At 33.6% G+C, this 26132-nt stretch overlaps 1 long non-coding RNA gene and 1 pseudogene across 4 annotated transcripts in view; one reads left to right on the plus strand and one right to left on the minus strand.

Moving 5' to 3' along the window:
• LOC141582265 (uncharacterized) overlaps nucleotides 1-26132 on the plus strand; it is a 329329-nt gene that overhangs the window by 84551 nt on the left and 218646 nt on the right. The window lies entirely within an intron of this gene.
• Nucleotides 5839-6037, minus strand: LOC120360291 (small nucleolar RNA U3; annotated as a pseudogene).

The following is a 26132-nucleotide window of genomic DNA, read 5'->3' on the forward strand; positions in this document are numbered from 1 at the left end:
TCTCTTCCCTGTAAGATGTAAACTCCATGAAAGTGCAAAGAGATTCTGAGAGATGTTTCAAAAGTAGGCTCTATGTTTCATCTCTAGTGCTTGGTAGCTAGTAAAGTCTAAGGAATACATGCTGAATGATTTCATATGTGAATGAAGAATAGGCTAATAGGTATGTTTCAAAATACAAAGACAATTTCTAACTTGCATTCTCCCATTTATAAATTTTATTTTTTGTGATTTTTTGAGATACAATTTATAAATTTATTACTAGTTCTTCTACCTTAGTAAATTGCATAGAAATTCCAAAAACTGATTGATATCAATATTTGAGGCAAGGAGATTTTGAAGAGGAAAGGTGTTTTTTGAAGTATAGATAAATACTGTTGAGGGTGATCTGTGTGGCTGTATCCCCATTTATGTTGAAGAAACTGGGGGTGTTTTTTCCGATTAAAAAAAGATGAAATCTAGAAGGTCAGGTAACTTGTTCAAAAACAAATGTAGAAATACTGAAACTAAAAATCAAATTGTTTAAGTATTAATTTATAATTACTTTTCTACTACATAATGCTGCTCTTCAATTTTTTACTATAAGAAGAAATAAAGATTTTTCAGTATTGTATCTAAATGTAAAATCAAATATGTAACTTATCCAGAGGATAACATCATCAAAACAGGGAAAGAGCCTTAAGTTAGTACAGAAAGTCTCATAGCATCTAGGGATTATTGCACAATTTCTTTTCTTTAGAATTCTTGCAAGAATTCTAGCTGCAGCATCCATTATGCATTTGAATACACATAGCCTCCTCTTAGATATGCCACTTCCTAATTGTGTTTCCTTTCACATTGATTTTCTGCAACGTCAGCCACCTCACTTGTTAGACAAGGGTAAAAATATTTACCCTGATTACTGAATAAATAAACTGTGAGCATGTAATAAGCCTGTATATGTGAATATTGTTTGAAAAAGCCAATTAATATAAATACATGGCATCTTAGGAGAGATTTTTTTGAAAGCCTCATTGTACAAAATGGTAACTTAAAGAAGCATCCCTCTCTGGATCAGTCCAAAGTCCTATACGTAATTAATTTCAATTCTAGGAAATACTGTTCTAAATATTATGCACCTGTATTCCCAAGTCCTGGGCCATGAGGCTTTTGTTCATTTTCTTCCACTTAGATTTTCTGATTTGTCTCTCTGACCATAATGCTAGTATCCAACAGTACAGATGTGTCTCCTTTGTTCTTGAGACAGACCTGCCTGGGAGTTTCAAAGAAGCGTAGGGCCATATCCTAGAGGTTAAATGGTTTATAAGTGGTCTAGTAAATTCTGATTGTTGTCAGAAAATTTCTGCAACAGTATTGTAAGACCCATTTGTATGAATGAGAAAATAGAAACTGTGAGAGGATCCCTAACTAGCTCACTGCTGTAAGTGGGAGAGCAAATATCAGAGCCTGTATCTCTCTGACTCCAACTTCTGCTCTTCAGGGAACCAGGGAGTTCAAAACAGGAAAGGGAATAAAAGCTGAGCAAAACCAAGGCTAAGAGCCAACTGGGAGAAGAAATAGAGTTCTAAGATTTTAAAAGGGTACTTAAATTCTGTATTTAAAAAGGAAGAAGAGATGGAGAAGCAATATTAGGGAGTTGACGAAAAGAGAAAACAGTTTATAGATCTCTTATCTTGAGGATTTGGAGAGTCGTTAGTAAATTTTATTGTTTTAATTTGAGAATGAATCAGCATCGCCTTGGGCAGCACAGCTGTCATGTCACTATCAGCAAGAGAATAACACAAGATCAGATTCAGCAAAGAACTTTGGAAAAAGACAATTGTCCCCATCCTTCCAATCGTATAGAAGGATCAAGTTTGTAAAGGGTGGCAAATTAGGGGCTGATATGATTAATTTTAATGTGTGAACTTAACTGCACTAAGGGATTTCCAGATAGCTGGTAAAACGTGTGTCTGTGATAGGGTTTCTGGAAGATATTAGCATTTGAGTCAATAGACAGAGTAAGGATGATCAGCCTCATCAATGTGTGTGGGCATAATTTAATCCCTTGAGAACCTGAATAGAACAAAAGTGTGGAAGGCGAGCAAATTTGCTTTCTGCTCAAGCTGGGACATCCATCTTTGCCTGCCCTCAGATGTTGGCACATCTGGTTCTCAGGACTTCAAGTTTGAACTAGAATTACACCATCTTCTTTCCTGGGCCACTAGGTTGGAGATGGCAGATCATGGCATCCTCATAACAAACTGTGTGAGTCAATCCTCATAATAAATCTCTTTATCTGAATCTATCCTATTGGCTCTATTTCTCTGGAGAACCCTGACTAATATAGAGGTGTCGTGATTTAGTAAACTGACTTTATGCATTATTTGAAGTTATAGAAACAAAGTTGTTTTACCGGCCACAACATTCACTATTCATCCTGATTCATTCTAATTTTAATAAATATTATTTAGGATATCATAACCTGTGGAGAAAACACAAACAGTAGGATGAGCTGTTCTTTTTCTTTGTGAGCTTTATCTTATAAATTCCTTTTATTGGTAAATAATGCTTTACCATGTTATAATGTGCTTTCATGTTAGGATTTTCAGATATTACATGAAAGATCACTACACTAAAAAATATTTGTTGTTTATCTGAAATTCAGATTTCATTGGTTGTCCTATATTTTATCTGGCAACACTATCTTATTTCCATTGTTTTCACTTGAGGTCCACAACAGCCTTGTTGTGGCGAAGAATTATAATAATTTTCAAATAAATAAACTGATCATCAAACCTTTTAAGTGACTTTTCAAAATTCTCTTAAATCCCTAGATACACAGTCATATGTATTATTGCAACTACTGTTTAAGTCTGAAACTGTTCTGCAGACTGGGTGAGAGAAATACAGAGACAGAGGCAAAGGGACAAAGAATAATAGGGAAATTATAAAAAAAATTCTGACATTGAAGATCTCACCAGTAGGGCTGGACTGTATGTTCCTAAACAAACAAACAAACAAACAAAAACATGTTGAACATAGATCTGATTTAGATAAAATCAATATTCAAGCCATCTATTTTGTGATCAGAACATGAAAGCAGGGATGCCCCCAAAGAAAATGGTGTCCCTGGATGTTATATAAGTAGCAAAGGGAAACACAGTTATTCAGAGAAGATCAGAATATCAGCCATGGCTGTGAGTGAAGTGATGGGGTCTAGCTTTTAGAAAGGAGGAACAGAAAATGAGATAAGTACAAAATACAGTCATGGCACAGAGGAGGGAATATTTGAACTAGGTTTCACAGGCGGAAGGAAGGTATCAGTCATTCAGGGGAAAAGAACATTAAAGGAAGAGATTTGATTTTCTCTTTTCACCAAAATCCCCAGATAGATTTAAAATTAAATGTACAAAAAGAAGAAAAACTGAAATAGAAGAAAAGACAAATGTACATTGAATTGGGGTTCTCCAGAGAAACAGAACCAGAAGGCTATTTATTTATTTATTTATGTTGAAGAATTGGTTCAGGCAATTACAGAGGCTGAGAAATCTCAAAATCTGCAGTCAGCAAGCTGGAGACCCAGGAGACTTGAGGGTATAGCTCCAGTCTAAGTCTGAAGGCAAGAGAAGACCTATATTCCAGCTTGAAGACTGGAACATTTCTTCCAATGTTCAGGAAGAAAGAACAACTTCTTACTCCACCATTTGTTCTATTCAGGCTTTCAGAGGGTTGGGTGAGAATGCTAACATTGGAAAGGTTAATCTGCTTTACTCAAATGTTAATTTCATTCAGAAACAAACTAACAGATAGATCCAAAATAGTGTTTAACCAAATATCTGGGCACCCCATAGCCAGTTAAGCTGACACACAAAGGTAACCATCACATATATTAAACTCATTGAAATGGCCATGGACTTTTCTAAGCATAAATTTAATGAAAGAAAACTCAGAAACTGTTTCAACCGCATAAAAATACAATCTTTTTTGTATGTTTATGTGGTTGAAATAGTGTTCTCCAAACACCATAAAAAACATAAATATTAATTGTCAAACGGGGAAAAATGCAATATATATGGCAAAGCATAGACATCTTCACTATATAAATTTTATAAAACGTCAGGAGAAACACAGATACTTCAATAGAAAAAAAGGAGGAAAGACAGAAAGTTAATTTATATAAAAAGAAGTTCAAATATGATTTCCCACAATAGAAATAAGTGAAACATAAGTTAAAACACAAATTTTGTCAATTTGGCAAATTTTAATAGCATAATTATTAGTGTTGGTAAGATTATAAACAAAGCTCTATGCCACAGGTGCCACATGTGGGAGTTAATTTTGTACAGTTTGTTAAATTAACAATTTGTTCTCTTAGGTTCAAGTTTAAATTTTCGTTAAAAAATTCAGAGAAATATTTAAAATAATGAAAATAAAAATACCCAAAGTGTCTTACAACACAGGATCTGTTAAGTAAGCCTGTTACTTCTAGAGAAAATAATATTAGATAACTCTTGCAAGATGTATTTTGGTGACTATTTACTGTATGGGGAAAGTCTCCGGAGAAACTATTAAGTAGAAAAACAGAGGGGAAAAAACTATATTTTTGTAAAAGACATGCACACAAATACTCACAATAAAGCACTGAAAGGACCTCACTCAAACAATAATAAGTTTACGAGTGATTTTAATATTCTTCCATATATTTTATATTTTAACTTTTGTAATCATGAATTTAATATTTTGAAGTTTAACTTTTTAATAAAGTCAACATGCATATTGAAAAATGAACAAATCACAAATGAAAAGCTGGATGAAATTTTATAAACTTGAACACATTCTTCTAACTACTCTGCAGACCAAGAAAGAGCTCACTATTTGCATTCTCCCAGTATCTCTCTTGGGACAACATTTTTGCTTACTTTTACCTGATATTGAAGTTTGTGTAAGTGGAACATATAGTATCTCACTCATTATGTTTGGCTTCTTTTGCTTCAGTTTTTGCTTGTGAGGTTCATTCTTCTTGTGTGCAGCAGTATTTTGTTTTGTCTCTCATTATTATATAATGTTCCCTTGCATAAATATGCCACTATTAATTTATTTTTTTCCATTATTGATAGGGGTTTTGGCTATGTATTTCAATGTGTCTTTTGGGTGAACATAAATACACAAATTTTTTTGGCATATACCTTGAAGTGAATTTACTGGTGTATTAGTCCATTTGCACACTGCTATAAAGAACTGCCTGAGACTGGGTAACTTACAAAGGAAAGAGGTTTAATTGACTCAAAGTTTAGCATGGCTGGGGAGGCCTCAGGAAACTTACTATCATGGTGAAAGGTGAAAGGGTGAAAGGCACCTTCTGCACAAGGCGGAAGGAAGGAGAAGTGCCAAGCAAAGGGGGAAGAGGCCCTTATAAAACTAACAGATCTTGTGAGAACTATCATGAGAACAGCATGTGGGAAAATGTCCTCATAATTCAATTACCTCCCATCTACTCCACTGTTCTCTCTCAACACATGGAGATTATGGGGATTACAATTCAAGATGAGATTTGGGTGGGGACACAAAGCTTAACCACATCAACTGGATTGTTGCCATTTGTCTGTTTGGGTTTATTAGATACTACCAAACCACTTTCCAAAGTGGTTGCACCAATTTTTACCCCTGCTGGTAGTGTATAAAATGTCTAATGGCTCCACATTCCCACCAACTTCAGTAATGCATGTTGATTTCTTTGTTTTGTTCAGTTAAGCAGTTCTGGTGGGTATGTATTGAAGTTATGATTTTAATTGACGTCTAATCGAATTAAGCACCTTTTCATGTATTATTGGTGTTTTTTCCTCTTTTAAGAAATATGGTTCAGATTGCATTCTCTTCCTCTTAACTCTCCCAAAGGAAGAGAAAAATTATCAGCAATGGCAAATGGCAGTTGCAGCAAAGCAATGCCAAGAGCCAGCTTCATGCTCAGGAGAGAACACTGTTGTGCCTCCTCATGGTTTTCCAGTTTTTAGGCATTCAGAGAAACTTCTTTCATAATGATCCCTGAAAGAATAGTCTTTGGATATCTACTATTGGAATTCCTCTGTTTTTATTCTATTAATATGCAGTAATTACTTATATGTACAGGTTATGAGTCCAAAACAAATATCTTTATTGCAAATATCTTCTTCTACTAGGTAGTTTGCCTCTTGGCTCATAGTGATGCTTTATTTGTGTTATTATTATTATTATTATTGTAGTAGTAAGAACGCTTGATATGCATAATACAGTTAACTATAGGCACAACGGTGTACAGCAGATCTATAAATTTATTCATATTTTATAACAAAAACTTTATATTCATTGAATGCTCTATATTCCCCTCCATCCGCTCCCTAACAATCACCCTTCTACTCTATGTTTCTATGAATTTAACTATTTTAGATATTTAACATAAAAGGAATCATGTAGTGTTTGTTCTTCTGTTGAGGCAGGCAGGCAGGCTGGTTTTCTAATTTAATGTGGTTTAGAGAAAAAGAACAAAAGTCCTAAACTCAAGCTGTAGCTTACCTAACTTTGAGCCAATTAGCAGCAAAAGACCCAAGGCACTATTTACCACAGGTTTCTGTCTTGGGCAGAGGAACTGCCTGGCCAAGTTCCTCAGGGCATTTCACGCACAGTTAGACTTAAACTTCACCTTACAGTGATCTAATTTCAATGCTAAAAATTATGCACAACGGTGGAGATTTAAAATAATAATGTAAGGTGCTGTGTATGAAGAAGCATGTAAAGCCACTCTTCAAGTGCTAGAGAAACCCCTCCTGTACATACATGATGAAATTCTTTCCCGTAGAAAGGCTGTGTAAAACTAACTCACATACTTCCCTTGAGAAGCAGCCCACACTTTTTCTTTGGTGGTGCTGGCTTCCTTGTTGTGCACAAGCTCAATAAACTTTCACTTTCTCTTTGCTGCTATGTCTGGGGATCTCCCTTGATTTCTATCCTGGGAGATTTCAAAAACCCAGAGGGTGGTGCTGATAATACTGTGACTGGCTTATTTCGCTTAGCATAATGTCCCTAATGTTCATTCATGTTGTCACATATGGCAGAGTTTCCTTTTTTAAGGCTGAACAATATTCTGTTTTATGTGTGTATGTGTATGTGTATGTATATATATATATATATATATATATATATATATATATATGTATGTATCAGAATGGTTAAAGAAAACGTGAGATAAATATATACATACATATCTCACATTTTCTTTATCTATATATATATATGATTTTATAAGTATATCACATTTTCTTTAACCATTCTGATGTCACATTACAATATACATGTGACATTTATCCATCAATGGACATTTCAATTTGCCATCTGTTAAATATATTCAAAAATTTTGACCAAGATCAGAAAGTGTGTACAGACAAATATGGGGCAGGTTTACCATCTTTACAATATTGATCTTCTAATTAACAAACATGGTATGTCTCTCAAGTTAATTACATCTTCTTTGATATCTGTCAAAAATGCTTTGTATTTTTTGTGTGTAGTTGTTTCATGCATCTTTTGTTTAATTAGTTGCTAATATTTTATGTTTTTCCAAATCACTATAAATGGCATTATTTAAATTTTATTTTCCAATTTTTGTTGATATATTGGATTATAATTAATCTTTGCATATTGATATTATATTCAGTAACCTTGCTAATTTCAGTTAACTAATTATAATAGTTTAGCTAAGATATTTTACATTTACAACTAATCAAGTTGTCCACATTAATGATATTTTTATTGCTTCCATTCTAATTTTGACCCACTTAATTTTTTTTTCTTTATGTACTATCTGGGACTGCAGGACAAAGTTAAATAAAAGAAGTATTTGTAGACATTTATGGTTCATATTATATTTTTTAAAAATATAATCATGAGAGATCAATGTAAATTATTTTTCTTGTAAAGTCTTTCTTAGGTTTTGGTAGTAGGGTTATGCTGACCTCATTTCTTAAAGGGAGGACGTATTCTAACTTTTCTAGTCTTAGGATTATATATATATATATATATATAATAGAAATTTTTCTATTTTGTAGAATAGTCTCAAAATGCAAAAATAAGATTGTCATTGTTTCTTTCTTGTTTGAAGAATTCACAATTGAAAGCTTTTTGGGCCCGGAGGTTTCATTGTGAAAAACATTTTAATTATATAAACAATCTATTTGATAAAAAAAATTTAGGATTGTTTACTCTTTCTTTTGTCAGTTCTAAGACATTGTATTTTTCAATAGAAATGCATACATTTCTACACTATCTCTTTTTACTTTTTCATGTCTATAAAATCTTTGTGATGTTTTTCATTTCTAACATTAATAATCTATATTTTTCCTCTGATTATGCTTGTTTTTGCTTTTTCCTTTTTGTTCACATTTATAAAAATAAACTTTTGGCTTTGCTTATTTTTTAAATGTTATTAATCTTTGCTTATGTCTGTATTTTTTTCCCTTCTTCCTTTGGCTTTAATTTGCTCTTCATTTTTACATTTCTTGGGATGAAAAAGGTATTATTGATTTTCAGCTGTTCTACTTTTCTGAAGTATATCAGTTTTAAGCTATACAAATTTCTTTAGTTGTTGCTTAGCTGAATCTCAGAAATATTGATATGTATTTTTATTTCACTGTACTTAGTTACATTTTCAATGAATTTACTTTTCTGAAATAACATTTTATACACCAGCATTGGTATGGTTCTATTGTAGTAATTATTTCATGTGAACCTAATGACAATGTATATTTTGGATTGTTGTTGTTGGATACAATGTTTTATATATATCTATTCGGTCAAACATTTTAATCATATTGTTCAATGATTCCCTATTCTTTGTGTGTTCATTCTATTATTAATTAGAGCTAGGTTAAGTGTCTTCTCCACCAGTTTGCACATGCCTATCTCCTTTTAAGTCTATTACTTTTTCCTATATAATTAAGAATATACAAGTTTATACTATATCTTCCTAAGAAATTGAGTATTTTATCATTGTGAAAGGGCTCTGTGTATTGTAATGCTTCCTGATTAGAAGCTATTTTGACTGATTTAGACTGGCAAAATCAGCTTCTTTTGTTGAGAGTATGTGTGATAATGTACTTTAAAAAAAAATTTTTTTACTTGCATTAGTCCTGTGTCTTCATAATTAAGATGTGGTTCTTCTAAGTAAAATATAGTGGCTTTATTTCTTTTCCAATCTGAAAATCATTGTTTCATAAATGGACAGTTTAGCCCATTGACATTATGTGTTTCCTCTTTTGTCATTTGGTTGTGTGGGTTTTTTATTTTTTGTACCATTTGTTCTTTGTTATTTCCTTTACATTAATTACTTTGTATTATCCTATTTTTGCCTCTATTAATTTTGTCTTTTACATAAAACAGTTCATCCGTATTTAGATTTATATCCACTATCTTAAATTTGTATCATTGTCCATTTCTTTCATTTGTTCTGCTTCTTTTTGACTTTTTTTTTAGAGTGAACACATTTTAAAATTACTCTATTTCTCCTTTTATTAAGCAGTTATATATTATTTTAGAAGCTATGCTTTACATTACAATATACCTGTGACATACTACAATCTAATAAGTCAGTAATCTTGCCATGAGGAGGCTATCACCTTGATATGGCTAGCACATTGAACATTTGAACTACATTTAAGTTTTTCCTGCTTTTGTGTTACTGTTGGCAAGCATTTTAACTTTAAATGTATTTAATTTAATAAAACATTATTGTTATTATTTTAGTTGATTTTCATTTAGAATTGCCCAAATATTTATTTTTTCATTTGCTCTTTATTGTTTCTTCTTCCTGTGTTTTTTTCTGGGAGCAATTTTCTTTCATTCAAATGGATTTCTTCATTATGCTTTTCAGCATAGATTTACTGCTGACAAGTTTTCTCAGTTTTGTTTTAATGGATATTCTTTTACTTTGACTTCACTCTTAAAGGATATTTTTACTGGTATAAAATTCTAGTTTGGCAGCCTTGTTTCTCCCCGCCACTGCTCCAATATTTTAAAGGTATCATTGCCTTGTTTTCTGGCTTCAATCATTTATGTTGAGAAAGCAGCTCTATCTATTCTTTGCTCCTTGATGTAATGTATTTTTTTCTCTTCTGCTTTTTAGATTTCTCCTTTGTCTCTGGAGTTCAGGTGTTTCATTATGATATGCCTATATGTGATTTTCTTTGTATTTTATAGATTTACAGATTGTAGCACTCATTAAATCTGACATATTTTTGTTTGGAAAAAATATTAGTTATTTTCACATTTTTCATACTCTTGTTTTGTCTTTATCCTTTTGGAATTTACAATTAAACTTGTGCTATATCTTTTTATCAATTCCCATGTTTTTTTATACTTTATAGTTTTATCCCCCTTCTTCTTTTTTTTTTTTTTTTCTTAGATGTTTGCTTCTAATCTGTACTCTGGTTCACTTGTCTTCTCTTTAATCGTTTGTAGTTATTGTTCTAATTCACTATATGCCTGTTAATTTTTATTAAATGCCGGACATTCTATATGAAGAATATTTTATAGGTGCTTTGTCATGTCATGCTTCTAAAAGGTTTCACTCTATCCTTTGATATCAGCAAGGGTAGGGGCAGGTTATGTATTCCAATCAGGGAGTGAGCTGACTTGATGTTAGAGTTTCGTTTTTGTAAGCCTCTCCCTACTGTTGTGTGCCCTTTATTCCTGGGATATAGTTCTCTAGTGATCCCAACCGAAAGCTAGTATGTTTCCTAGAGCTTTTTTAATTGGGAAATTCAGAAAGCTAATTCAGTTACCTTAGTGCTGTGAGACTGCTGAAATCTCAACTCAGGTTTTCAGCTCCCTTTTGTTGGTTTCTTAGTTTAAGCATTAGTTAATGTCTCCAGGGGAAAAATCAGTTCAAAGTTCCATGATCAGTTGTCTATGCTTGCCTTCCTCTGGAATCTTGGCATGCTCAATTCTTGTTACATTTAAAAGCCCAAATTCTGAATTTTGTGTTCGCAGCCCCATGAGGCTGCCAAAAGATCTGCTAAACCACTGTTTTCTTCTTGGATCTCTGCTCAATTTCTTGTGTAGCTCTTCAGTGCCTTGCTACCTACAGCTAATTAATTATCACATACTTTAAGGAGAAAACCAGTTCACAGAATGTTGGATTCCCTCAGTGAGTGTTCCTTTCTCTAAGGATTCTGGTCTCTTGAGTCCTGACTGTATCAGAAGCTCTCTGATGTTTTCACACATGCATATGTTATACTTCTTTCCATTTTTAAAGGTGTTTTCAGTGGGAGTGTTGCCTTCTATGAGTTATTTTGTCAGAGTTGAAGGCAAAAGTCTCACATTCAAGTTTCTTTAAAATTGGTCCTTGTACTAACTGAAGTATATAACAAATACTTTAGGAAAATAAAACAACTTGAGCCAGAATAATTATACTAGAAATCACTGGTAAAGAGAAATAAAGTTATTAGGAGCTGCCAGAAGTACTAAGAAAAAAGAAACAAATCTCTGAAGATCTTCTACCGTACAGTTTAGCCTGAAAGTTGTTTATTTATTAGAAAGAAAGCTTGGAACATTCTGTTTGTCAAAGAGGGTACTTGTATAGTTAAGTAAACCTTAAAGAAAGCAAGTCTATAAAAACGAAGATTACCTTTGCTAAATCTCCAAGAGAAAACTGTGCTAAGGGTAGAGGAAAAGACTCTACTTGTTCACTGTGGTTGTTTTGGATATGACTGGGTCTAGTAGACATTATATTAATTGCAACTTTGTCTCAGGGTAAATTCTGAAGTATCTTACAATTAAGGACTATATTCACATCTGTTAAAGTGCCTCTTGGGTGAAACCCATCTGCTCTTCCCTCTTCCCTTCCCTTTCTTATAAGCCATTACCAAGGCAGAAAGAAGAAGAGGATCTATAATTTAGCCTCTCTGTCCTCTATACGTCTATGAACTATATCCATTAGAATGACAGAATCAATGAGCAGTTAGAGAGATATGCAGGAATTTGAACTTTTTTTGCACCAATGGCTAGTTAGAGGCTGGTTAACAGGAGGTCCTTGTAGGTGATGGAGCTTGTTTTTTTTTTTTTAAACTCTTGGAGGCAAGCATATGAGATGGGAATTTGGGTTATACTTTAAGACATTTGACTTACTCCTAATGAGTGTTGAGAATTTGTAGAATACTTATAATCAAATATAAGGGTAAAAATATTGACTAAAGAAAAATGCATGTTACTTGAATGTAATTTGGCCAATGAGAGTTGTCTGATACACATCCCCCCAAATAAGGGAACAAAATAACAAATAACTATTTTTTGACATCAGTAACTGAGAAAGTTAGCTGGAGAACATCAGGGAAGTAGTGAAATTCCTGAGGAGCCTGGAAACTCAGGATGGCACCATAGAGAGGGAAACAACTCACCCTGTCTCTGCCATTCTGTCTCCCCAACTGGGATCAGCTCAAAGCCAAAGGGCCCTTCTTGCAGGGAAAAGGTAACTAGAGACCATTGGGAGTCAGTGTTATCACTAGATACAAGTGGCTATTGCTGCAAGGGGATCCCCAGTTCTTATAGGCCAAAAATCCAGTATGGACAGTTGCTAGGAGTCCACACAGCTGTATTATCCCAGAGCAGAAACACTCTTGGCAACCCTGATCCCTGCAACCTAAGCTGCTACAGTGCTGTCTTGAAACCAGACCTAGAGCTAGAGTGTGTTCTGCCTTGGGACCAGTAGCCACCAACTCCCTTTATCTCTAATGCCTCACTATCCTTGTAGTAACATTCACATGCACGCCTGCAGCACAACTACAGAGGTTGCTGGGAGGCTATGCCTGAAGAACTGACTAAGATCCCAATGTATGAATGCATGAGGCACCCTATTCCTCAGGAAAACAGTCAGGACTGCACAGTAGAGAAGCTCCATGTAGCCAGTCAGCTAGCACACCCACTTTTGGAATAACTGCCACCATGAATGAGACCCCACCATCTCCAGAGAGGACCCCACACAGCTGCCAGGCCCATACATGCACCTAACCTGACAACCAGTCTGGCAGTGGCCCCAACCTCCCAGACAGCCTGCCACACAACTTGTTGGGCCACCATACACACATGCAATTGGCCCTCAAACCAACCCGGTGCTCCTAACCCAGAAAAAAAATCACACTCCACCATCACAAACCCCTGTGACCTAATTACCTGAGTCATTCACACACATTGCAGATGAGGATTGCAGCTGAAGCATCTGTTCATAGGCCATACTACTGAGTACACTCGGGACCAAAGTCAGCATACCATTTCCAACTGACACCCTAGGACTCATCTACAGGAAAAAGCCTTTTCCTGCAAAAACTATTCCATAAAATTAAAAAAAAAAATTAAAAAAAGACTGTCTACTAGAAATGAAGATATCAATACAGGGACACAGGAAATATAAAACACAAGAAAATACGACATTCTCTAAGGAACACAGTGAGTGTCCAGTAACAACAGATCCCCCCCCACCCCCAAAAAAAAAGATTCTTATGATATAATTGAAAAGGAATTCAAAGTAATGATATTAAGGAAACTCATTGAGCTACAAGATAATATGGACAGACAACAATGAAATCAGGAAAATAATTTATAATTTGAATAAGAAATTCAACAAAAAGGTATCAGGAGAAAAGAAAACAAACAGAAAGGCACAGAAAATCTGTTGAACAAAATAATAGCTAAAAATGTGTCAAGTTTAGGGACAGATATGGACATTCAGATACAAGAAGTTCAAAAGTCCCCAGGGGAATTCAACCAAAAAACAGGAAAAAAAAAAATACCTTCTCTGAGGCACATTATAGGCAAACTGTCAAAGTCAAAGACAAAAAGAATTCTGAAAGCTGCAAGAGAAATATTTCATCGCATATAAAGAAATCTTCATTAGACTATTAGCAAAATTTTTAGATGAAATTTTGCAGGCCAGTAGAGAATGGGATAATGTATTCAAAGTGCTAAAAGAACTGTAAGACAAGAACACTATGTACTATAAATACTAAGCCAGCCTTCCAAGAAATGATTAAAAAGTGCTACAGTTGGAAACAAAAGGAAGGAAGTTGCTGTCATGAAAGCATGTGAAAGTATAAGTGTCACCAATATAGGTAAATCCATAACCATATCCTGGTACCAAAATGGTGTTATGTAAATCTTTCAATCCTGTAGTATGAAAATTTAAAGTAAAAAGGTCAAAAACAACAACAGTTATGATTAGTGGCTAAGGCACACAAAAGACGATATTAAGGTAACCAAAATACAAATTGTCTGTGGGGGGGAAAGTCTAGAGTATTTTTATGTGACCAAATTTAAGTGGTTTTCTGCTAAAAATAGTGTTTTAACTATAAGACTCTTTATATTAAACCATGGTAACTACAGAGAAAAAATTAGGGCAAATATACCAATGAGAAAGAAAATGAAACAAAGCTTAGAACCACAGAAAACCATCAAGTCACAGAAGTAAATAATGGAAAGAAAGAAAAGCAATAAGGATCTACAAAACAGTGAGGAAACAATTACAATACAGCAGTAGTAAGTCATTATTTATCAACAACAACCTTAAATGTAAATGATTAAATTATTCCATGAAAAAACATAGACTGGTTGAATGACTAACAAAATAAGACTCAAGTATAATCATACTTGTATCATAAAAATATACCTTAAGTCAAAAACTATAAAAATAGATAAAGGTCATTATATAACGAGATAGGAATCAGTATAATAAGAGGATAAAACAATCATAAATATCTTCGTGCCCAATATCCAAATATTTAAAGGAAATATTATTAGATATAAAGGGAGAGATAGATTCTAATACAATAATAGTAGGGGACATCAAAATTCACTTTCAGCAATGGACAAATTATCTAGACAGAAAACCAAAAAAGAAATATCAGACTTAAACTGCACCATAGACCAAATGGACATAAGAGACATTTACGCAACATGCCATCCAACAGATAAAGAAAATGTATTGTTATCAATTGCACATGGAATATTCTCCAGAATAGATGTTATGTGAGGTTGCAAAACAATTCTTTACAAATTTAAGAATATAAAGATTATATTATTTATTTTTTCAAGTCACAGTAGTACAAAATAAGAAATCAACAAAACCTTACCATTATATGGAAATTAAATAACATTCTTCTATATAACTAATGAGTCAATAAATAAATGTTTTAATTGAATTTTTTTTTTTAAAAAAAGGAATAAAAACATCATACTGAACCTATGAGACACAGCAAAAGTGATTCTAGAATCAAGTGTATGGCAATAAAAACTAGTATCAAAAAAGAAGATTTCTAATAACCTAACCATGCACCTTGAGAAACTGGAAAAACAAAAATAAACTAAACCCGATTTGGCAGAAGGAAGAAAATAATACAGCTCCAAGCAGAAATAAATAAAATAGATACTAAAAAAGTTTCAAAATATCAACAAATTTTAGAGTTGTTTTTGAAAAGTAAATAAATCTGGCAGTCTTTTAGCCAGGCTATGGGGTTGGGGGGGGGAAGACCCAAATAAATAAAATTAGAGTTTAAAAAAGGACCATTTCAACTATTGTCACAGAAATGCAAGTCATTATGAAAGAGTACTATGAATAACTGTAAGCCAAAAAATTTTAGAACGGAGAGTAAGTAGATAAATTTCTGGACACATACAACCCATCAAGACTCGACCAGCAGTCCCCCCCGGTCCTGAGGCTTAGGCCTTGAGAGTTACACCATTGACTTCCCCGGTTCTGAGGCTTTCAAACTTGAATTGAGCTATACTACTAGCATCCCAGTGTCTCCAGCTTACTGATAGCCCGTTGTAGCACTTCTCAGCGACCATGATCATGTGAGTAAATTTCCCCAATCAATTTCGTCTGATATATTTACATACATGTTTTATTGGTCTGTCCCTCTGAAGAACCCTATCACACACAGATATAGCATTGGGGAAGCCAAATATCATTCCTTCTCACTGTATTCTTTGCAACACAATGGGAAGAGATCTGTGAAATTGTTCTTTCACAAAAAGGCTGTAATAAGTAAATGAAGCTACTTAGTAATGAAGGATAAAAGTTTAAAAGGTAATTATTACTGGCGCTGTGAAAGCAGAAAATTGCTTAATTACAATGGCCAAGAAATAATCAGAATTTCAAATGGACAGCACATCTTTACAAAATTTGTAGACTGCAATCACTCTCCAAATACAAGGGCAGCCAGTGTTTCAAAAATCATGTAAGTGTAACTCAGGCAAAAAAATACGAGAAATCTCTCCTGCTCCTGCCAAATTATTTAATTATATACTATGTCTGCCCCTTCACACATAGCGCCATGCTTGGCTTCAAAAACCACCCTTTGTCAGAGAATAAAAATAATTCTACAAACTCAATAACTTTCTGAACCAAAGATATTTGCTGATATTGACATTTTTTCAGTAGCACCAAACACAATAAATGGTGAACTGTTCTTAATTAGAGATGTGACTCTCAAAGAAAATAGACTTCTTATATTTACCACTAAACCTAACAGAAAAACTATCGGATATTTGCTTTGGCTAACTCATGGCATTTTCAAATTGTCCCTGCTGTTTTTTATGAAATATGTACAATTCATGCCCTTGTTGGATCCAACTTACTCACTCATGTATGTATTAATGACTGAAATAAAGTGGAGCACTTTATAAATAGTTATTTGAATTTTTGGTGGACTTTGCAAAAGCAAATAGATTTTAATTGAATCACCAAACCATAATCACAGACTTGGAATTCAATGTGATCAAGGCTCCTAAAAGTGAATTTCAAGGTGTTATCAATAAGGATTTTTCCTTGTTCAGCTCAATGCTTCTGGCAGAACATTTAGATGAGTGAATTGGCCACGTGATAAAGCCACAATGAGAACTTCAGTTTAAAAATGTGTCATTTGCCTGCATTGGCATTCCTTCTAACTGATGACATTCCAGGAGTTTTTAATAAATTAAAGCTGCATTTGCCCGGAGAAGCCAGTGAGTGGTTCAAAAATAATTATGTGCACAGGAGGATAAAAAGACACATAGTGGTGTTGCTTTTCAATCATCAATGTTGTTCCTGCCAAATTTGTTGTCAGTATATGAATGCATGTAGAATGGATTTCTGTGTGCCCAAAACAACATGGAAGCATAGCACAGAAGATGATAAAATTTAACAAGGAATGCTCACATCCATGAATATTGACTCAGAGAAGAATAGCAAAGAGAGCACCATCATGTAGAAAATGAATGTGAATGTATTCTCCATGGAGAGACATGCCTCCTCCAAACTGCCACAAAAAGCAGATATTACACTTTTTCATATATTGCTTTCCTTTTAGTTTTTTTGTTGATTTTTAAAATTATTTCCTTTACTACTTAAATTGTCAGTATTAATTTTTTACAATTTGCTATGTTATTTATTTTATCTTCATATTATTTTTAATATTGGCAGTATTATGTACAGACTTTTAGAGTTCTAATTTTTTTATGCACTTTTTGCAAATTTGAGTTCACGAAGGTGCATTATCACATTGGCTTTGTGTGTAAGCATTGTGCATGTATATAGAAATGTTGACATGTTCTCAATAAATGAACAGATATCCTTTTTGCACATCTGCATTTGTGAACGATAAAAAAATCTCAAGATGTTGGCTCTTTGCGTGACTGCGTATGTGGTGGTGAGCAGTCATGATTTTGATCAATCACATCAAATGGCTTAGGTTGTTGGTCATGGTATTTCAGATGATGACAGTTACATAAGCTATTTCTTTATGAGTACTGTTTGTCTGCTCATAACTGTTGTACTCATGTGACTGCATTGGTATACATGAGAATATTTGCTTGCCTATTTCATTGATTAGAATGGCCTATGAAGTGTTCTGTCATGTTTTTATATGTTTCTAAATAAATCCTCATTTAAAATTATAAATAAACATCTTATATGAAATTTTAAAATAATTTTTTTTCAGGATTATGTTTTCAGGATTTTCATCTTTTGGGATTATAACATTTAGGACTGTGAGGTTTGGGATTGGATTTTTAAAGGATATTCATAGATAAATGAAAATATCACCATAGTAAATTTTAGAACATTTTCATCATCTCTCCCAAAAATCTTGCATGCTTCAGCTATCATACAAACCCTTCACCCTTCAGCTGACTCCCACCTTTACCCCCAGCCCTAGGCAATTATTAACCTACTTAATGTTTCTATAAATGTCAAGGTTCTAAACATTTCATGTTAATGGAATTATATAGTAATCTTTTGTGACTGGCTTCTTTCGTTTGGCATGATGCTTTCAAGATTTGTCCAAGTCGTAGCACATATCAGTACTTCATTTCTTTTTATGGCTAAATAATAGTTCCTTGTGCGGATATATACATTTTGTTTATTCTTCAGTGGTAGGTGTTTCTACCTTTTGGTTTAAGATGAAGAGTGTTTCTATGAAATACTCATTTACAAGTTGCTGTGAAGACATGTATCTTTTGGCGGGTATATACCTAGGTGTAGAATCACTGGGTTATATGATAACTCTATGTTTAATCATTTGAGGAACTGTCAGATTGCTTTTCAAAGAAGTTGCACTACTTTACGTTCTCACCAATAGAGTATAAACATTCACATTTCTCCACATTGTTGCCAACACCTTTTATTCTGGTCACCCTGGTGGGTGTGAAATGGCTTTTTCTTTCTTTCTGTCTTTCTTTTTTTTTTTTTTTTTTTTTTTGAGATGGAATCTTACTGTGTCTCCCAAGCTGGAGTGCAGTGGCGCAATCTTGGCTCGCTGCAAGCTCCACCTCCCGGGTTCCAATGATTCTCCCATCTCAGCCTCTGTAGCAGCTGGGATTACAGGTGTGTGCTACCATGCCTGGCTAACGTTTTGTAGTTTTAGTACAGAGGGGGTTTCACCATGTTGGCCATGCAGGTCTCAATCTCCTGACCTCGAATGACCCACCCACCTCAGCCTCCCAAAGTGCTGGGATACAGGTATGAGCCACCAATGCCTGATCTCATTGTGTTTTTAATTTGTATTTTCCTGATGACTAATGTTACTGAGCTTCTTGAAGAAACCTTTATTCATCTGATTTACCCATGTTTGATTTGGTTGTCTTTTTATTATTGAGTAGTAAGAATTCTTTATGTATTTTGGATACAAGTCACATACAAGATATATGGTGTGCCAATATTCTATATCATTCTGCGGTTGTCTTTTCACTTTCTTTGTGGTATCCTTTAAAGTAGAAAAGTTTTCCATTTCGGTGAAGTCTGATTTCTCATTTTGTTGTTGTTATTGTCATTGCATAAGCTTTTAGAGTCATACCTACAAATCCTTTGCAAAACCCAAGAGCATGAAGGTTTACCTCTTTGTTTTCTCCTAAGAGTTTCATAGTTTTTACTTTTATACTTAGGTCTTTGATCTATTTTGTATATATTTCCATATATGATATGAGGTAAGAACTGAACGTCACTGTTATATATGTGGCTATACAGTTATTTCAGCACTTTTTGTAGAAAAAAACTGTTATTTCTGCATTGGATGGTTTAGAATCTTGTCTAAAATAAGTTGATTATAGGCAAGTGATTTTATTTCTTGAATCTTTATTCTATCCCATTAATCTATTCTTTTGTCAGTGCTAGAGTGTCTTAATTATAGTTGCTTTCTAATAATCTTGTAAATAGCCAGGCACAGTAACTTCTGGTTCCAAAATGATGGCATAGAAGCAATCTGGCTTTACTCTTCCAACAGAAAATAAAAAATAAATATACAATGCCAAATTATCTTCATTAATATCCCAGAAATAAAAGATGAAGATAAGACAGTTCTCAGGGCCACAGAGAAATGAAAAAAAAAGAAAAAAGAAAAAAGAAAAAAGAAAGAAAGAAAAAAACTGCAAGCAGATTGTCAGAGAATTAGACTTCCATACCCATGAAACTATTTCCTCCTAATCTATCCAGCATTAAGTGTGCAGAAAATCCTCCCTCTCCAACTCATAGTTTCTACGTGGGAAAAAGTGAGCAAGGTAGACAAACAGCTGTCCTACAGTCTTGAGTTCATTGGTGAGATACTGGTTTCTGCCTCAACCTATGAGAAGCTCAAAGATGCCTAAAGGGAGAAATATTCTTAAGGACAGCCAGAGACAAAGGAAGGGAGGTGAGAGCATCATCTCCAGCACTGGAAACTGTGCTCTGAAACTTGTTTATAGAAGATAAGAATCAGAGCAGCTTTTCAGCAGCACCATACTGTAGGAGGTTTGTTCTACAGGTCTCCTGGGCACAAACTCCCAATCAGCCTTCTTATGCGCTGAGATACTCCATTGCTTAGAGTAAGAAGCATCCTGATTGTTTACTAGAACCAAGACAAACCTGGGCTAGAGGCATCATCTGGTGCCAAAAAGGAGGCAGTAACCCAGTGGGTAAGGGGGAGAAGAAAGAAAATCAACAAGTAAGTTACAAAAGCCTTTAAACAAACATATCCCAACAAACAAACAAACAGGACAGCAAAGACTGTAATAAATAACTAATCCTTCAATGCAAAGACATAGACATACATCCAGAAGAAACAGAATACAGAGAATCATAACCTTCTCCAACAAAGCAAGAAACCAGTCACTGACCCTAAGGAGATAATGATATATAAACTCTCTATACACACACACACACACACACACACACACACACACACACACACACACAATCAAAATTGAAGTTTTAAGAAAACTCTAGGACATCTAAGATAACATATCAAAGCAACTAAGAAATTTATTAGAGAAATTTAACAAAGATATTGAAATAATGAATCGAATAGAAATCTTGGATCTGAGAAATACATTTGCTGAACTGAAAAACTCATTAAAGGTTCTCAACAGCAGAATGGATACAACAGGAAATAACTGGTAAGATCAAAGACAGCCATTTGAAGATACACAGAAGAGAAAAAAATAATGAATGCATAGAAATGAAGATAATCTATGAGATACAGAAAATTACTTCAAAAGATCAAATCTAAGAATTATTTGTGTTCAAGAGGAAGTTGATCATGATTAAGACATAGAAAATGTATTGAAATACATAACATAAAATGTTCCAAAACTTAAGATATAAGCAAGACCCAACCATATGCAACCTATAAGAAACCTACTTCACCTATAAATACAAACATAGTCTGAAAGTGAAGAGATTGAAAATTGTATTTCATGCGATAGAAACCAAAAAAAGCAGGAGTAGCTGTACTTATATCAGATAAAATAGACAACAAATCAAAAACTGTAAAAAGAGACAAAGAAGATCACTGTATAATGATAAAGGAGTCAATTCAGTAAGGGGTTTTAACAATTATAAATATCTGTGCACCCAACATCAGAGCTCCCAAGTATATAAAGCAAACATTAATAAATACAAAGGGACAGATGAACTGCAATACAATAATAGTATAGTGGACTTCAACACCCTACTCTCAGTAATAGACAGATCATCCAGACAGAAAATCAACAAAGAAGCATTAAACTACACTAGACCAAATTGGTCCAACTGACATTTACAGAGCATTTTACCCATCTGCTACAAAATATATATTCTTTAATCAGCACATGGAACATTCTCCAGTATAGGCCATATCATAGGCCATAAAACAAATCTTAACACATTCAAATGAAAAGAAATAATATCAAGCATCTTTTCTGACCACAAAGTAAAGAAATTAGAAATTATGAAAATGTGAGGAAGCTTGGAAACTACACAAACACATGGAAATTCAACAATATGTTCCTGAGTGATCCATGGATCAATGAAGAAACTTAAAAGAAAATTTAAAACTTTTTGAAGCAAATGAAAATGGAACTGTAACATATCAAAATCTATGGGATACAACAAAAGCAATACTACTAAAATAGAAGTTTATAGCAGTAAATGTCTACATCAAAACAGTAGAAAGACTTCAAATAAATGACCTAGTAGTGTACATCAATAAATTAGAAAAACAAACCAAAGCCAAAATCAGTACAAGAAAGGAAATAATGAAGATCACAGCATAAATAAATTTTAAAAACTAAAAAATGAAGATCAATGAAATGAGAAGTGGATTTTTTTAAAAGATAAAATTGACAAACCTTTGGCTAGACTTACTAAAAGAAAAAGACCAAGAACCCAAACAAATAAAATCAGCAACGAAAAGATGATATAAAAACTGAGATTGGCCAGGCGTGGTGGCTCATGCCTGTAATCTAGCACTTTGGGAGGCCACAGTGGGCAGATCACGAGGTTAAGAGATTGAGACCATCCTGGCCAACTAGGTGAAACCTTTTCTCTACTGAAAATACAAAAATTCGCTGAGTGTGGTGGTATGCGCCTGTAGTCTCAGCTACTCAGGAGTCTGAGACAGGAGAATTGCTCGAATTCGGGAGGCAGAGGTTGCAGTGAGCTGGGATCAGCCACTGTACTCCAGACTGGACAACAGAATGTAAACACACACACACACACACACACACACACACACACACACACACACACAAACTGAGATCACAGAAATACAAAGAATAAAGACTGTTATGAACAACTATATACCAACAAATTTGGAAAACCTAGAAAATGTATAAATGTTGGGGCACCTATAACCTATCAAAATTGAACAATAAACAAAAAATCAAAACAGACCAATAATGAGCAATGAGATTGAATCAGTAATAGGAAGTCTTCCATCAAAGAAAAGCCTAGGACCTGATGGCTTCACCACAAAATTCTACCAAACATTTAAAGAATAACTAATACCAATTCTACTTAAATGCTTCAAAAAAATTGTAGAGAAAATACTTTCAAAATAATTCTATGAGGTCAGCCTTACCCTGATAACAAAACCAAACAAGGACACAACAACAACAAAAGGCCAATAAATACAGATGAAAAAATAAACACAGCCCAATAAACACAGATGCAAAAATCCTCAACAAAGTACTAGCAATGCATTAAAAAGATCATTCACCATGATCAAGTGGAATTTATCCCACGGATGCAAGGGTGGTTCAACATTCAGAAATCAATAAATGTGATACATCACATTAACTGAATCAAGAACAAAAACCATATGATCATTTCAATAGATGCTTTAAAAACATTCAATAAAATTCAACATCCCTTTATAATAAAAACCCTCAACAAATTGGGTATAGAAGGAACATGCCTTAAAATAATAAAGGCCATATGTGACAAGCCCACAGCTAACATTGTATTAAATTAAAAAATGGAAAACCTTTTCCCTAAGATGTAGAACAAAACAAGATACCCACTATCACTACATTTATTCAACACAATACTGGAAGTTATGGCCAGCAATTAGGCAAAAGAAAGTGAAAAAGGGCACTGAAATTGGAAGGGAAATAGTCAAATTAGTCTCGTGTGCAGACATGATTTTATACCTGGGAATACTAAAGACTTCACCCCCAAAAAACTGTTAGAACTGGTAAATAAATTCAGTAGTGTTTCAAAATACAAATTAAACACACAAAAATTAATAGCAGTTATATATGTGAACAATGAGTAGTCTGAAAAATCAAGAAAGCAATCCCATTTATAACAGCCACACAGAATATAAAATATCTAGGACTTTATTTAATCAAAGAAGTGAAATATCTTTACAAGGAAAAATATAAAACGCTAATAAAGAAATTGAAGAGGGCACAAGAAAATGAAAAGAAAATTGAAGAAGGCACAAGAAAAAGAAAATTTTATGTGCATGAATTGGAAGAATTAATATTGTTAAAATAACAATACTACCCAAAGTAATTTATAGCCAATGTAATTCCTATCAAAATACCAATGACATTTTTCACTAAAATAGAGAACATAATCCTAAAATTTATATGGAACCACAAAAGAACTCAAATAGCCAAAGCAATACTGAGCAGAAAGAAGGAAGTTGGGAATCACACTACATGACTTCAAAATATGCTACAAAGCCGTAGTTACCAAATCAGCATGTTAATAATGTAAAAACAGACACATAGACCAATGGAACAGAATAGAGAACCCAGACATAAATCAATGCATTTACAATCAACTCATTTTTGAATCGGTGCCAAGAACATAGAACGTGAAAAGAGCAGTCCTTTCAGTAAATTGTGTTTGAAAAACTAGCCATATGCGGAAGAATGAAGCTAGATCTCTGTCTCTCACCATAGGCAAAAATCAAACTAAAATGGATTCAAGGTTTTAATCTAAGGTCTGAAACTATAAAACTACTAGAAGAAACTATGGTAAAAGTGCTCTAAAACACTGATTTGTGCAAAGATTTTTTTGTGTGTAAGACCTCAAACGCACAGATAACCAAAGCAAAAACAAACAAATGGGATTACATCAAGGTAAAAAAAAAACCTGCTTAGCAACGGAAACAATCAACGAAATGAAGAAAGGGAATTGGAAATATCTGCAAACTATCCATCTGACAAAGGATTAATAACCAGAATAAATAAGGAATTCAAACAACTTAATAGTTAAAAAAAAAAAAAGAAGAAGAAAAAAAGGAAAATGTTTTAACTAGTAAATGGGGAAAATATCTGAACAGACATTTCTCAAAATAAGACATACAAATGGCCAAAAAGTATATGAGAAATGTTCAACATCACTAATCATAAGAGAAATGAAAATCAAAACTACAATGAGAAATTATTTCACCCCAGTTAAAATGGCTATTATTTTAAAAAGGACAAGAAATACAAATGTTGCAAGGATCTGGAGAAAGAGGCATTACATTATCTCATACATTATTGCCAGTAATATAAATTAGTACAGACACTATGAAACAATACCAAGGTTCCTCAAAAATAAAAGAATAATACTACTGTATGATCCTTCAAAATCAATCAACATCCACTACTGGGTATATATGCGAAAGAAGGAGAATCAATATATCAAAGAGATAGCTGCATTCACGTTTATTGCAGCACTATTCACAATAGCTAAAATCTGCAATCAACTCAAGTGCCCATCAGTGGATGAATAAAGAAAATGTGGTGTTTTATGCTTCTGTTTTTAATTTATTCCTAAATATGTTATCCTTCATAATAATGTTATAAATTGTATTTTTTTTACTTTCACTTTTAGATTGTTCATTGCAAATATATAGAAATACAATTGATTTGTATGTTTTTCTGGTGTTCTGCAACCTTTCTGAACTCTTTCATTGGTTCTAATAGTGTTTAGTGGATTTCTTAGGAATTTCTTTACATAAGATGATGTTATCTATGAAATAGTTTTACTTCTTTCTTTCCAATCTGGTTGTCTTTTATTTCTTTCTTTTGCCTAACTGTCTTGGCTAGAATTTCCACTATAAGGTTAAATATTAATAGAAGTGGTAAAAGCAGACATTCCTGTATTATTCCTGATAGTAGGGGGAAATTATCCAGTTTTCACATTTTTTAGCCATATTCATGAGAGATATTGGTCTGTAATTTTCTTTCCTGTGATATATTTTGGTTTTTTTTTTTTGTATTAGGGTAATACTGGCCTCAGAAAATAAAATGGGAAATATTTCTTCTATTTTTGGAAGCATTTGTAAAGAATTGGTATTAAATTTTTGGGTGGGATTTAGTGATGGAGTCATCTGATCCTAGGTTTTTCCTCATATTATTTTTGATTTACTAATTCAGTCTCTTCACTTACTTTACAGGTATATTCAAATTGTTTAGGGTTTTTTGTTTTGTTTTGTTTTGTTTTGTTTTGTTTTTAGTCAGTTTTAGTAGTTTGTGTATTTCTAGCAGAATCTACAATCGTAACCACCATACAACCAGCTGGCATTTGAAACAGTTTTTTACATTTTCACAGGGAGACCTGATGTTTAGCTGAGTAATTTTTCTGGCCACTATATATTCTAGTTGATTGTAATATATGGGGGAATGTGTGTATCACACTGGTTATTAAATATTTTGAATATTATCCCATAAATTATAGTCATACACCAGATACACACACACACACACACACACACACACACACACACACACACACATATCATTCTCTTTTCCTACTGTGTTTATTTTCATCCCTTTGCAACATAATTAAACATGGGAGTAAAAACTCCTTAGAAGTGATGCTACAGCATAACGATGACATGCACTTGGTGGGAAAAGGTGAATAAACA

Source organism: Saimiri boliviensis, chromosome 19, assembly GCF_048565385.1.
Source record: "Saimiri boliviensis isolate mSaiBol1 chromosome 19, mSaiBol1.pri, whole genome shotgun sequence".
NCBI classification, from domain to species: domain Eukaryota; kingdom Metazoa; phylum Chordata; class Mammalia; order Primates; family Cebidae; genus Saimiri; species Saimiri boliviensis.